Source organism: Cherax quadricarinatus, chromosome 13, assembly GCF_038502225.1.
Source record: "Cherax quadricarinatus isolate ZL_2023a chromosome 13, ASM3850222v1, whole genome shotgun sequence".
NCBI classification, from domain to species: Eukaryota; Metazoa; Arthropoda; class Malacostraca; order Decapoda; family Parastacidae; genus Cherax; species Cherax quadricarinatus.
Window position 1 is genome coordinate 44,250,963 of NC_091304.1, and position 15,194 is coordinate 44,266,156.

The 15,194-nt window shown below is 41.8% G+C and overlaps 1 protein-coding gene across 2 annotated transcripts in view; it reads left to right on the forward strand.

Annotated features, from left to right (window-relative positions):
* Positions 1–15,194, forward strand: part of LOC128688561 (Protein kinase, cGMP-dependent at 21D) — an 885,484-nt gene that overhangs the window by 156,200 nt on the left and 714,090 nt on the right. The window lies entirely within an intron of this gene.

Below are 15,194 nucleotides of genomic sequence, written 5' to 3' on the forward strand. Positions count from 1 at the left end.
ATATATATAAAGGTTAGACAGATTTTTTTATTCAGATTCCTGAACGCTGTTTTGAGGTTTGCTTATCTTGCAATATGTCGTTGACATTATAAGGATAATGTGCAGTTCTGGTAATATGCTTGGTGTTCTATTCATCCCTTGTCCTTATCACTTTGATATTTACAGGTTCTCTCCTTCCGTATTATACTGTGTCAGTTCTGTCCTTGTTTCTTGGGTTAAAGTTGAGATGCCACTTGTGTGACTTCATCTGTAATCTGTTGAGGTCTCACTGGAATTAATCACTGTCCTCTTCTGTTATTATTATTCTCATTAGTTTTACATTGTCAATAGTGACACACAGGACTCGGTTTCCTCTGGTACGGCATTCATGTGTATTAAGAACAGTAGTGACCCTCACACTGATCCTTGCTGAACACCACTCGCTACTCTCTCATTCGAATTTCTTGAATATGAATGAGTTCTCTGGTCTCATTTTGTGCCAGCCAATAATGAAGCAGTGTGTGACTATAGTTCCTCTGTATGGGAGCCATCACTCTGAGAGCACTGCCACAACCAGCTGAACCAGTGGCTTTGTTGATGGAACTGTCAACATAATTTTTGGAACAGGTTTCACCACAGCCTAAAGCATCGTGTTTAGGTTAAGAAGCTTTGACTGTGATATAATTGGGTTCCTTGGACGCCGTGTCACTATCTTTAAAAAAAAACCGAGCCGGGACATCACCGGCGAACCTACCTTGATGCTGGTGAGGGGTTCCTGATCCAAGTAACTGGACCTGTCCTCCCCTTCCTTGAATTGAATCTGGTTGTCTCCCCTGGCGCTGTATATACCCTATGGGTTTAGCGTATCCCACTGATTAAAAAAACTGCTTACTACTTTGGAAAGTGATGGACAGTGATTTGGTAAAAGGTAATAATAGCCATGGTGCAGGGAAACGTCTTAACTACCAATTGTGGCTTCGTATACTTGTATCCTGCCTCTGGAACAGTCTATAACAGTACACCGTATCAAGTTCTCTGAGTATTTTGTATGTCGTTAACATACCTTTCCTGGCTCTTCTATCATCTAATATCGCCTTGTTAAGTTTCTTCAGTCTCTCCTCATAGTTTATGTCCACTAATCACTTTGACGCTGTAATACCTCTTGAACCTGTAACTGAAGTGACCCACGCCACTCCTGCTGTACCTAACTCTATCTTTTATTCGCCCTGAAAATAAAGAAATATTTTCTAGAGTCCAGTGGCTTTTCTGCCTAATGTGCACCCATGTTATCATAATAATAATAATAATAATAATAATAATTTTATTTACTACAAGTACAAGGTATACAGACCTAGCTGACATGAATGACATACTACTGTCTCTACCTAATTGGTCATATAACCTTATACGTCGGATTGAGCTAGCTCTCTCTCTCTCTCTCTCTCTCTCTCTCTCTCTCTCTCTCTCTCTCTCTCTCTCTCTCTCTCTCTCTCTCTCTCTCTCTCTCTCTCTCTCTCTCTCTCCTTGCTTCTAGGGTAGTACTATTTTCGAGGACTGCAATCATCTTGGTGCAAATCTCTGAACCTTCTCTAGCTTTTGCACTAGTTTTAACAGGTGGATGTTCCATGCTGAGTCTTCCTGCTTTATGACCGGCCTGACATGTGTAATTATTACACTTGTAATTATCTATTCAACTACCTGAATGTTGTTCTAGCATCAGTTTCGCATATGTTGCTGGTATCATCGGGCAGCATACCCAGGACACCTGCAACATACCTAGCACCTGCCCTTACATCACTCTGTTAGTCTGCAGTGAGAAAGACAATATTTACAGTGCAGTCGTTATTAACGATTTCACCTGAGTATTTTTCTCACTGTTTATCAACGTTAGCATCATTCATCCAAAGTCTTGGTATAGTGGGTAATATATTTCTTCAACTGCCTTCAGTACCTATGATGACATTTTGTCGTGTCTCAGTACTTCTAGTGTTTCTTTTGCATATTTGATCGCCTCTCTTCCTCCTTCCTTATTTCAATAATTTCTGCGTTCTGCTGTTGGATTTTTCTTCCTTTATATACCAGTAATATCCCCTGTTCTACTGACAGTCGCCTCCTTATACTTTCTCTTAATTTTCTCCGATATTTCTTTATCGTCTTCTGTAGGGTCTCCCACTTCTCCTATTTTTAGTAGTGTTATCTGGTTTCTTACATTTACTTTCGCTCCTACGTGAGTATGAAGGAATATTTTTTTTTTAGTTTTTAGTGCAATGTTATTTTCAGATTCTCTCTCTCTCTCTCTCTCTCTGTCTCTCTCTCTCTCTGTCTCTCTCTCTCTCTCTGTCTCTCTCTCTGTCTCTGTCTCTCTCTCTCTCTCTCTCTCTCTCTCTCTCTCTCTCTCTCTCTCTCTCTTTCTCGTAATCATTTCCTGCTCTTCTACTCATTTCTCAGTTTTCTATTCTTTTCTATGCCTTGTTTTTTTTTCCATGCGCTTTTGGTCATAGCTGAACCACGGGGTCGGTTTATTTTATTCTCTCTCCCTGTACTTGGTATAACTTTCTTCGTTGCTTCCCTGCACTGACCTGACCTAGGTTAGGGCATTGGCTTAAGCCGTTAGGAGAATTAGACCTACCTCCCATGAGCCAGTAGGCCTGCTGCAGTGTTCCTCCTTTCTTATGTTCTTAAATATCTCCTGTGTCTTCGTCTCGTTGGTTCGTTTTCATCTATCAGGCTCGTCAATTTCTTCTCGAGTTGAATCATGAAATTCTCATAGCTGCTTCCATGAGTTGTGCTTCTGGAGTTTCCAGTTCCAGATGCGGATCATAGTTCTCTCAGCTGATTTCCTTGTAGTTAAATTCTCTGAGAATTGGGAGTTTTTTCTCTCTTTGTTATGTGTTCTCAATCTTCCTTGATCTTTTGTTGTTCATTGGAAAAGTTATATGCCACTACCACTATAACTTTATTCCCTCCAGTCGTTACTATCCAGTCGTTACTATCCAGTCGTTACTATCCAGTCGTTAATATGCAGTCGCCACTGTCCAGTCGCTACTATGCAGTCCTTACTCTCCAGTCGTGACTGTCCATTCGTTACTGTCCAGTCGTTATTGCCTCTGAAATGACATGCTTCCAGGTTGTTACTGCCTCAAATTTCTCTTTTCCAGTGGATTTTTGTTAGTGTCAGCCCATCACCTCCCCTGTTCTCTCTCTCTCTCTCCCCCCTTGAAAACCGTCAGGGAAAAAATGTTACCCGGATAATAGCATTTATATATACTAGCTATTTGTACTTACCAGTTTGTGGCTGCATAGGTCGAATCTCGGTTCCTAGACCCGCATCTTGTCCCTGGCCTGATTTACTCCTAGCTCCGTTGGCCTTGTTATATCTATTCGCAAAACTATGTATGTAGCCTGCCTTCATTATTCTGCCTTCAGAATAATAGTCCTGTTACTCATTTGTATCTTTAACGTCCATCTGTGTCCACCTTATCAAATCCTATGAGTATTTTGTATGGCATTACCATGTCTCCCCTATTTCTTCTAATGTCGCTAAGATGTCGAAACGCTATTCTTAGATTTGCCAGGCGCCCATATGCTACAGCATATGTGCTCGGTATTATACTCATCCCACAATTCTTTTCTTTGAGTGAAGTTTGCAGTCTTTGGCTCCCTAGCCTGTACTCTGCAGTCTTCTTTGACCTTCCCCAGTTTTTATCCTAATAGCTTATTAATCTCAGCTCTGGGATTAGTGTCGTCACATTTACATTTTCTCCAGGTAAGGATTCCATGTTGGTGCTGCATAATCCAAGATCCTTATGTTTTATATGTCGCTGTGAGTGACTTTTTGTTAACATTTCTGAAATCTTTGTTTGGCAAGTCAAAAAAAAAAAATCTTTAGCTGCAAAGGATATTCTCTTAATGTTGGCTTCTGGCGACATGTTCAGTACTATGTTCGCCCTTTGTGTGTGTGTGTGTGTGTGTGTGTGTGTGTGTGTGTGTGTGTGTGTGTGTGTGTGTGTGTGTGTGTAACGGTGGGTTAGGTACGAGATCATTGTCCCACAAATACTGTGTAGCATGTCGGCGCCTGGGAGTCGCTGTTCCATTGGAGTGAATAAAGAACACGTTGGTGCCTCTGGTGAGGTCGGGTTGTGAGTGCTATGTTCCCTATAACATTGCTCTTGCCTCTCGTGTCCCAGGAATTACAACTGCCAGGGTTGTTAACACCATCTAACCACCAGCTTTTCTTAGAAGCTAGACGGTAGTTAGTCCTGACCAAATATCTTCGATAAAAGTCATAAGGACTATAATCTAATCCCTTTATTTACGTCTCAGCTAGAGAAAAAAAAAACGCTAAAAAAAAAAAGGTATGTGATACTATGCGGACGTCAGCCCCGTGAGTAATGGCCGAGTCACTGACATTTACAATAATCTCATTTGCCAAGGTTGAAAATTTCCTTTAGGACTCGTTCACCGCCTCCTCTTTGTGACTACCTCGGTGCTTGTGTACGCATTGGCTGTGTGCACGTTGTGTGTGTGTGCTGTGTACACTAGGGATGGTATGTGTATGTGTGAGGTGTGTGTGTACATGTAGATGATGGATGAGCCGTTTAATCACGTTGGTCTTACCCAAAGTAAAGTGTCAGCCTGTCCGTCAGCCTGCCCGTCAGCCTGTCCAGCAACTTGCCTGTCAACCTGCCTGTCAGTCTGTCCGTCAGCTTGTCAGTCTGTCCGTCAACCTGTCCGTCAGCCTTCCCGTCAGCCAGTCCGTCAGGTAGCTCATCAGCCTGTCCATCAGCCTGCCTGTCAGCCTGTCTGTCAGGCTGTCCGTCAGCCTGCCCGTCAGCCTGATCGTTAGCCTGCCTGTCGTCCGCCTGTCCGTCAACCTGTCCGTCAGCCTGCCTGCCAGCAAGTCCATCAACTTGCCTGTCAACCTGTCAGCCTGAGAGTCAGCCTGTCCGTCAGCCTGCTTGTCAGTCTGTCCGTCAGCCTGACTCTCAGCCTGTATCAGCCGATTGTGAACCCCCACCTTTCTGACAACGATTCTGCCATTACCACCACCAGTACCACCATCACCCCTACCACTACCACCATTACACCAACCACTACCATTACCCCTACCACTACCATTACCCCTACCACTACCATTACCCCTACCACTACCAACATTACCCCTACCACTACCAACATCACCCCTACCACTACCGCCATCACCCCTACCACTACCACCATCACCCCTACCACTACCACCATCACCCCTACCACTATCATCATTATACCAACCACTACCACCATCACTCATACGACTACCACCATTGCACCATCCACTACCATTACCCCTACCACTACTCCTGCCACCATCATCTCTACCACAATCACCCCTACCACTTTCACCTTTACCACTATCCACACAACCCCTGCCACTACGACCATCACCCCAACCATTACAACCATTACCCATACCGCTAACATTACCCCTGCCACTTCCATCACCCCTACCACTACCACCATCACCCCTACCACTACCACCATCACCCCTACCACTATCACCCCTGCCACTACTACCATCTACACCATTGTCACTTTTATCACAGTCATCACCATATTTCTCACCACTCAATATTGTTACCATATCTTCCAGTTACCATTTTCACCAAAATCTTTCCTCTTAACGCCATAAATACTATAATTATTAATATGGTGTTAAATTTAAATGAAGATCATTTAAATTTAAAGCACCATTATTAACACCATCATTAACACCATCAATAATAGCAACAACACCTGCATTATAATGATCGTTAACACAATCACCATCATTGCCATCAGCATCACCATTATAAATATTCACCCATTATCATTATATTCATTATTAACACTGTTATCACTTATTATCATTATTGGAATCATCGACAAGGCACAGTACTCGCCCCATCTTATTCCTTATCCTCATATCAGACATAGACAGAGATATACACCACAGCACCGTATCATCCTTTGCGGATGATACTAGGATCTGCATGAGGCTGTCATCTGCTGAGGACGCGGTTAACCTCCAAGAAGATATAAACAAAGTTTCCAGTGGGCAACGGTAAACAATATGATGTTCAATGAGGACAAATTCCAACTACTCCGTTATGGAAAACTGGAGGAGATAATATACTACAAACTCTGGCCATACAATAGAGCGGAAAAAATGTAAAGGACCTAGGAGTAGTTATGTCTGAGGATCTCACTTTCAAGGATCACAACAGTGCCACGATCACTAGTGCAAAGAAAATGATAGGATGGATAATGAGAATGTTCAAAACGAGACATGCCAAGACAATGATGATCCTTTTCAAATCACTTGTTCTCTCTAGGCTGGAATACTGCTGTACATTAACATCTCCATTCAAAGCAGGTGAAATTGCAGATCTAGAGTGTACAGAGATCCTTTACTGCACGTATAAGTTCTGTCAAGCACCTTAACTACTGGGAACGCTTGGAAGCACTTGACTTGTACTCGTTGGAACGCAGGAGGGAGAGATATATCATAATCTACACTTGGAAAATCCTGGAAGGAATGGTCCCGAATCTGCACTCAGAAATTACTCCCTACGAAAGTAAAAGACTGGGCAGGCGATGCAAAATACCCCCAATTAAAAGTAGGGGCGCCATTGGTACACTAAGAGAAAACACCATAAGTGTCCAGGGCCCAAGACTGTTCAACAGCCTCCCATCAAGCATTAGGGGAATTACCAATGAACCCCTGGCTGCCTTCAAGAGAGAGCTGGACAGATACCTAAAGTCAGTGCCGGATCAGCCGGGCTGTGGCTCGTACGTTGGACTGCGTGCGGCCAGCAGTAACAGCCTGGTTGATCAGGCTCTGATTCACCGGGAGGCCTGGTCATGGACCGGGCCGCGGGGGCGTTGATCCCCGGATTAACCTCCAGGTAACCTCCAGGTAATACACCAGAGTTGTGATAAATGGTTTAAAACCGACAAGTTGAAGATTGAGACACTTATGCAACATCAGTTACTGATGCTAAAACGTTGTGTAGTTTTAAAAATAGGTTAGATAAATACATGAGTGGGTGTGGGTGGGTGTGAGTTGGACCTGACTAGCTTGTGCTGCTGGATCTGGTACAGTGCTCCATCCTTGAGTGGGGATGACCAGACTGGGTGGGTCATTGGGATAATCCGGGGGGTGGGTCATTGGTCTAATCCGGGGGGGGACATGGACCTGCTCCTCATGGGTCAGTAGGCCTGTTGCAGCGTTACTTCTTTCTTATGTTCTTATGTTAACATATGGAAATGATTATTACATATATAAGTAATGTACAGTATATAAGCCACGTCTACGGCCCTATGCTGTACATTCTACAAGACTGATGGACTGAACACATCGACTCCAGGCTGAGGGACTGATTACCTCAAACTCCTCCTCTCCTTACATCTTCCTGCTTTGTATTGGACTGATGAAGCCACTGTGTGGCGAAACGTTTCCTCAATAAAGATTCCCATATGTTGCATAAAGTGTCTCAGTCTTCAACAGCAGAGTTATTATATTACTGCGTGTGTGTGCGCGCATTACTCAATTACAGTCTAGTGCGTGGATGATGACCGTGTCCAGTAAGTGTCCATCATGACTGGTGTTTGGCGTGTGGTCCATGTTAGGTGTGTCCATGTGTCCAGTGCTCCTGGTGTTTGGTGTGTGGATCATGTCTGTGTCCTCGGTGGCTTAGTCAATTCCCCCTCAGAATCGCAAAAAAATAATCGCTGAATCTTTAATGTCCGCTGATGGACGATTGAAACTTTTCATCAGCAGCCGCTTCTGTTTTTAATTCCTTCCCAGTACATATAATTACGATAATTCTTATTTAATGCAACGCAGATTAATTCGATAAATTATTTGATTTGTTCTGCAATATTTTTCGTCATGGAAGAACGTTGAGCATCCTGGCATCAAGTGACGGTACATTGGTTTTTTCTTCTCTTATACAGCGCTGTCAGTGATGTGGACCGGTGCGTCTGACTTCATGCGGGGGAGTGTACGTTTGATGTCTTCTTTGTGGAGAGAGATGCAATCACGTCCTCACCCGAAACCTTATTACTTCTCTGTCAAAAATATGGAGTGTAATGCACGTGGACTCAGGGGGAAGATACGGTGGAGGCAGCACGAGTTAACTCAGGCTTCATCAGTCTGGGTTCCACTGAATTTTAATGCTCCGCAAACTGGTCTCCGCAAGACATGAAATCAATAATAGCGAAGATAAAGTAATTCATTAGTTTAGTTACTATGATTTGTGATGTACTGAGTGAATCACGCTCGTCCAAGATGATGTTTGTTTACACTTAGCAAGACAACAGATGTTGCTACTCTATATATATTTCTGAGGTATATACAATTAGCAATAAACCTACAGAGTAAATTTTAAATCATGGCAAACGCGTACTGTAGATGTTGAAATATTTCAATTGGTTGATTTAAACCTTCAGAATCAATGGCTAGTGTTGGGAAAGTAGTATGTTTATATTTGTACAGATAAAATAATAACAAAGTTTTATTAATTATTTACAAGTGCACTTCATGGACAGGCAGTCAGTGCATCAGTCATCACCAGATCTCGCTGGAAACAAGAATAGGTTAGGTAATGTTTGTCAGGAAACAGGACAAGTGTTTCCTGATGCGGACCTTGGTTATATGGCTCACAGCTGAAGCTTTTGATCATCTGACCGAGGCTTTCCGCTGGCTTACAGGTCCACCCCATTAAAAATTAAGGTTAATAAGATGTTTAAAATACTGAGCATTATACTTCATAAGCTTCACTAAATGCCGTGCATTGCACTTAAGAATTTACTTTTCTATTGAAAACATTAACAGTTAGCTATACAATACAACTTATTCACACTGAAGTGTAATAGCTGTGTCGGGGTTAAAATTTTGGTACATGTGTTTATATATTTACATAGAACCAATTTTATCTCAAACAACCTAACTTAACCTAACCTAACCTAGCCTAACTCCTTCAAACTTTCATGACGTCTGTGTTGAAGTGTTGTCTGGCTCACATTTTTAGTTAGGAGCGTTAACTGAATTTAACTCTCGAAGGCACAACTCTCCCCCCTCTGTCTCACGGGAGAGATACGGAGCTCTGGCTAGCGTACGTAAATAAAAACAATCCAGAGGGGTTCCTTCACCATACATAATTTGCTGAGAAAACTACGGAGATTCTTGTGTAGATATTGAATATTTGCAAGATCTGCGGCTTATCATTCAGCAGTATTTTCCACCTATAGACGTAGACAAGAATTCACAGCATCCACTGCAAATTTACAGCCCAAGTGAGGAAGAACTAAACAGATGAAAATCAGAAACGCGTAGTTAATTTTTTTTAGCAAACTCCTGTAACATAGAGCAGCGACATATGGTAGTAGGCTTTATGGTGACCCAAGTGCAGGGATGAGCACTGGAACGATCGATCAGTTATGTAAGAATGTTTAACGCTCACACAGATTTCAAAAATCTCTGTTAAAAATCATTCGTACATTACTTCGTCCGAGCATTAACCTTTATGTCAGATAAAAAAAAATCGGCATATTTAAAAAAAAAAAAACTCAAAGATCCTCTTCACAGACATCAAAGTGATATTAAACAATTTTATCTTCGAATAAAAGTTCTCGTCTAAGGACACAGTTAAACATTTGTCCGTTGTGACTTGCAGAAGACAGAGAGGAGAAGAATTCCCTACAAGCAAATACCCATGCATGGTGTGCAGGTGGCAACCCTCGGTCTTGAGACAGTCTTCATTGTATTGATATGCATGGCTTTGAAATGAGGTGTGGTGGGTGAATCACCCACGTCCTGACACACCCTGTACAGCTTCTTGTTGCCAGTCTGCCTGGCCCCTCCAGACCACGATTCCCTCTCTCATAACCCCGTCCTCAGAGCAGCAGATCTGCAAGGCTAACGCTTGGTGTTGAGTGAACTACATTCATAATTATTATTACTTTATGGAGATGCGCTAAACCCATAGGAGGGGTCATCCAGCTAAACCCATAGGGGTGTGTTAATTAAACCCAGAGGGGGAAATGTATTCAAGGAATTGGAGAACAGGTCCAGTTCCTTAGATCAAGAAACCATCACCAGTATCCGGGAGATTCCTTGAAGCAGACTCCCGGAGATGACAGGAGGCTAGAGAGAGACGTTGCAAGATGTTAATGGATGTTTATGTAATTTTGAGCATGTGGAGACAATAGGAGGATTTAAAGCTTTAAAAATTAAAAATGTTGCTTCCTAATTCGACGACGGTGGAGAGTGAAATTTAAATATAGAGGCGCAGATTTGCCTATGTTATGTGTAAAATAGTGTGAAATTTTTCCTCCTTTTAAATTATGAAAAATATCAGTTTACTTTTATATTGAAGATACCCTGAAGCCTTCCAAAACGGAAGACTGTTTTAGCTGACGTGATGGGAAACTTTACAGTGATAGGGATGAAAGACAGTGGAAAACCAATTGATATGTGCCTAGAAAGAGGTTTTGTAAAATACAATAAATATTTCAAGAAGAAAAAATGTAGTTTAGAAGACATGAAGTAGGCAGCTACTTCTCCACTTTCGTCATGTTTTCTTATAATTACCGAGATGCCTGCAGTGTCTTCTAGGAATCTGTGAACATTTTGACATTATTAACGTTTGTAAATTATTGATTATTTTAACTTGGTATGATAACAGTTATCTGTCTTGAGTGTTTATGTTCATTGTGGCTATTGTTACTGATATCCCTGCTTTTATTTTGTTGCATATATATTTTTATGGTTATAGCGCTGAGTGACCTATGTTGTTTAAAGTGTTCTATAAACATCACTACTACGCAGCGAGTTGTGTCTGCAAGTGGTAACTGTCTGAGAGGTTGACTCTGAGATCTGTATGATTTTAGGGCAGAGACTAACATATCTAGACATTTAGTGGTAGAATAAGGTGAAATACAAGGAGGATGGTGTTAGTGGGTTAGACGTAAGATAAAATGAATTGCCTTGATAAAAGAAAGGTTAGGATAAAGCATGAATTACTGCTGAAAGAAAGGTTAGCTAGAAAATGAGAGGTCAAAGAGGCTATGGTATTGATTTCAACCAGAAGTGTAAATGTGCAACGTAAGTTTTTATTGTGGGAAGAGTAATAGTTGGTGAAACTGTGTAACACAGAAAATAAAAACAAGTTTATCACACGAAAGACTTTTAACATGTAAATATATAAGAAAGATGAGATACATACAACAGAAAAGTTAAGAGAAAGGTAAAGGCGCACATTAAATTTGCGGAGAATAAATCTCAGGTTTGGAGAGCAATAAACAAGGTGAGAAAAACCTAGAGAAAATATTTACTGTGTTTAAGAGTGAAAATGTTGAGGCGCTGGATAAGGAACTTGAAGTGAACTTGAACTTGAAGTGTTTTAAAGATGAAAGATAAGAAGGCGAAGATGTTGAAGAGATGGGGAGAATATTTGGCAAAGTTGTTGAATATAGATGATAAAATGGGGCAGATATATTATGCATACTTCAGAGAATAAAAAATTAGGAGGTTTATTACTAAAACCTGAAAGTGAGTGTGAAAGATTATGAGGAAGTAAGTAGAGTGGAAATGAAAAAAAAAATAGCAGAGGGAATGGATGAGAATAAGATATAAGACACTGACAACAGGCGGGGTGAAGATCTAGAATTATTGGAGGAGTGTTGGTGTAATTAGGAAAAGTACCTAAGAACTGGCAAAAACACGAAGAGTTATTTGGTATAAAGTAAAGAGGATCAAAGATAAGTGTATTATGAGGTAGGAACCTTGATAATGTAAGAAACCACGAAAGCGCCTGGAATTTAGCTATTTTCTCGCAGTGGTTGTTCTGCATATTGTGATATCACCTGTTTACTGTAATCTTATTGCTTGTATAATGTATGTATATCAATGCACCACGAAGAAACGAGCAGAGGAATGTACATGGAAAGATCTCCGCCAGCAGGATTCGAACCCACATTTGTTGTCCACGAGTGTGGCTTAGCTCCCACAGATGCTACAAAACGCTCAGTAGCCTGGCTACAAGTCATGTTTCTAGCACCTGGCACAGGAGGAGAATGCCTGAGGCTCACTGGTGTGCCCGGCGTTAGGAAGAAACATGGCTTGTAACCAGGCTACCTAAAGTTTTGAGGCATCTGTAGCTGAATGGTCTAAGGCGTCACAGTGAGAGCTAAGCCACACTCGTGGCTTATAAACGTGGATTCAAACCTTGCTGGCCATGATCTTTCTGTGAATATACCTCCGCTTGCTTCTGCGTGGTGTATTGATACAATATCGATCAGTGAAACATTTCGCCCAGGGCTGGGCTTTAAATTAGCACCATAGGAACAGGATCGGACAAACACATGTCACATACACAGTGCGAGAGGTCACACATGAGGTCATAAAATGCGAGATCGTCTGGTGAGGTCAGACACTGGTGTCAGCAGGACCTGAGGGTAAGGTGACAAGTTTTTTGCGGGCAGTGTGGGCAATAGGTCCAGCCAACATGTACATTCCACATTCCATATTTTTGGTGAGGTTTATCACCGCTGCTTCCAAAATTCTGCGTCTGGCTGTCGTGATGTAACAGTTGTGCTCTTCTCCAGTTCATGACGTGAGAAAGAACGATGCGATAAACTACGCATCTGTTATTAGTTTTAATATTCTTCTGGAGGGCATATCTGAAGGTCTCTGGCGGTTTCCCCAACGTAGAACTTATCACAACCACCACATATGCTGTATTCTCTTGCCGTGAAAACAGTTTTGGGTGTAGGACTTCTAGCCATATCCGAAATGCCGGGATCAGTCAGCATCTCATACTTGCGACATTCCGGACACCTCTCCAGGATCAACAATGTGACCATTAAAAACAAGAAACTCGATAGTTTGGACGTGACCTCCCTCTTCACTCGAGTCCCCATCGATCAAGTAATTGCCTTCCTTCGCAGCTCTGTCACTGCAGACTTTAACTTGCCTCTTCTCGTTCGGGCTTACCTTGACCTTGTTGAAGCCTGGATGAGGTTCGACCTCTTTACCTCAAGTAATAACATTTACAAAAAAAAAAAAAAAAATGGAATGGCTTTGGGGTTCCAACCCTCTTCAGTGTAATGTTAGTGTTCTTTTAGAACACTTTGAGAGGAACTGTTTTAAAGATATCCCACTATATATCATTTGGCTTAGATATGTGGCTATCTTTGTGATTGTTCTTAGGCATTTCATACTAAGTTCAGAGACTCGCTTAACGTGGTTGAGTCCCCCATACACTTAACACTAGGAGGAAGCGAGACTGATCCTTAGCCTTTCTCAATGTTTTACTCATCAGAGATGGAGATAATCTTTCAAAGTAAGGTACACAGAAATTCCACCAATAAGGACTTAATACGCTACTTCTTCCACCATGACCTCAAAACCAAGAGGGAGGTTATCATAGTTTTCTTTCTCCGAGCACTCTGAATTTTCAGTAATAAATATTAGAAGAACAAGAATATACCGAGGTGTTCAACATCTTCAAATTACCAATGTACATTATCTGCTTTGCAAACAGAAAGCTTCATTAACAGCATACCCAACGAAGATTCTAACAGCGATAAACGACTGGTCCTTCCCACTGAACAGACGGCCATTACCATCGCCCTGATTCTCCGAAAAGTCAACATGGCTTTAGCAGTCATTACTTCCAAAACTATTAAAGAGATCACCAGAAGCCCTAAACTCAAAACTATTTGTACAGGAGGAGTGTACAGCATACCTTGTGGTGGTTGCAATAAATTCTGTCGGGGAGAACGACAAAGACCTTCAGAGATGCCTTTAGGAACATAAACATGGACTGGGGAAGAGCACAGTTGTGCAAGAATGGTATATAATACCGACAAGATAAAAGTTAAGACACATGTGCAACATCTGGGTATCTTTATGGTAGACGTATCGCCATCCAGTGGCTTTATCAATACAAATTCTAGGACATAACTTGAAGACAGTAGGACTATATACAGAAGATGAGGTAATCAGTCCCTCAACCTAGGAGTAGGTGCGAAGAGCACCTACTCCTAGGTTGAGGGACTATGGTGCTCTTCGCACCTACTCCTAGGTTGAGGGACTGATTTCCTCATCTTCTGTACATAGTTCTACTGTCTTCAAGTTATGTCCTAGAATTTGTGTTGATAAAGCCACTGGATGGCGAAACGTCTACAATAAAGATACCCAGATGTTGCACATGTGTCTTAATTTTTAAGAGCACAGTTGTTACACTACAAGACCAGCAGGACCAGAGGTAGAATTTTGGGAGCAGCAGCAATAAACACCAAAACCAATGAGCAAAAGAGTGGAATGTACATGTTGGCTGAACCTATTGTCCACATTACTCGCAGTTCATAAGATAAACATAAGCTTGTCACCTTACCCTCAACCCCTGCTGACATCAGTACGTGACTTCACCAGACTTGATCTCGCAGTTTATAAACTCATATGTGACCTCTTGCAATGACCTTGTGTGTGGTATATCTTTCTCTAAGCTTGACCTTATGGTGCTCGTTTGTCTTATAAAGCAAAAATTATATTCAAAGCATTCTCTACTACCAGTCTCTTATTCCTTTGATGTGGGATTACCAAAATCACTACTAAGAGGGCGCAAGAGAGGTTGAAGTGATTTGGATGTTTAGAGAGGATGGAGCAAAATAGGATGTCGAAGAGAGCATATAAATCTAGGATGGCAGAAGAGAGTCGTTGGGTTAAGGAAGGTTTTGAGTGCTAGGGGCTTGGGCATTCTACAAGCTCGTGTAAGCGTGTTATGTATGTTAGGTTGGTGTGAAGAGCACTACGGTACTCTTCGCAACAACTCCAAGGCTGAGGGACTGATTATCTCATCTTTTGTATATAGTTCTACTGTATTCAAATTGTCCTAGAATCTGTATTGATAAAGCCACTGGATGGCGAAACGTCTACAATAAAGATTCCCAGATGTTGCACATGTCTCAGTTCTCAAGCGTGTTATATAGGAGCAAGTGGATGCTGTAGGAGTGTGAGCAAAGTAACGTTTATGAATCATAATCTGGACTTGAGTCCTGGAAACAGGAAGTGCGGCGCCTACATTCTACAGGGATGTTGTAGTCGAGAGGATCATCTGAGCTCTAATACCATCATGCTTCTGAGAAAACCGCGATTGAGTGAATGATAGCGAAGGTTTGGCTTTTCTCCG